Below are 701 nucleotides of genomic sequence, written 5' to 3'. Positions count from 1 at the left end.
TTAAACTAGACACTTGAAACTTTGTTACCCAAGAGTCATATTAATTCAAAAGTAGCATAGGAACAGAGTAAAACAAGGTCAAATTTACATGAAAGTGACTCACGATTTCTATGAATGAACTTCATTTAGGGAAAAATGTATCAGACTTTTATGTTAAAGGCCTGAAAACACCATAAAGATAAAACTGAATGTCTGACCATGTTCTGATTCAAATTTGAAGATGATACTCCCAAAAATGTAGTTTCTGTAAGCTTTTATTCAGGGAAAGTCTAGGCGTCCTTTCCAAAAGGCCATTTGGAGACTGTAATCTCATATCTTGCTAGTCTTCTCCACTGTAATTTTATAATCAAAACCATCTTCACCTGACTTCTTGTAATCCTTTCCTTCCATTTTTGTTATATTATATGCATCATAAATATAATGTGTGTGTGATATAAATATTATGTCTTTATGTATAATATACAGCTATCACCTAGCTACTCGTGTAGCCTCGTGTCTTTGCTAGTCATTTTATAATCAAAAACATGATATGAACAGAAAAACTGCCAATACTTCATAAACATAAAAACTCAAGACGATGTGTTTCAACTTAGCGATCTAATACGGGATCGAGTCCATGGAGAAACATCTCGTGTTACCAGCTTCAGCCTGGCCCTAATGACCGCAGGTTCTGACCCGTGTGCAAAGTTTCAAGAGTTTTT

Source organism: Xyrauchen texanus, unplaced genomic scaffold (assembly GCF_025860055.1).
Source record: "Xyrauchen texanus isolate HMW12.3.18 unplaced genomic scaffold, RBS_HiC_50CHRs HiC_scaffold_1273, whole genome shotgun sequence".
Lineage (NCBI taxonomy): Eukaryota > Metazoa > Chordata > Actinopteri > Cypriniformes > Catostomidae > Xyrauchen > Xyrauchen texanus.
The sequence above is the reverse complement of the archived record's forward strand: the minus strand, read 5'-3'. Positions refer to the sequence as shown.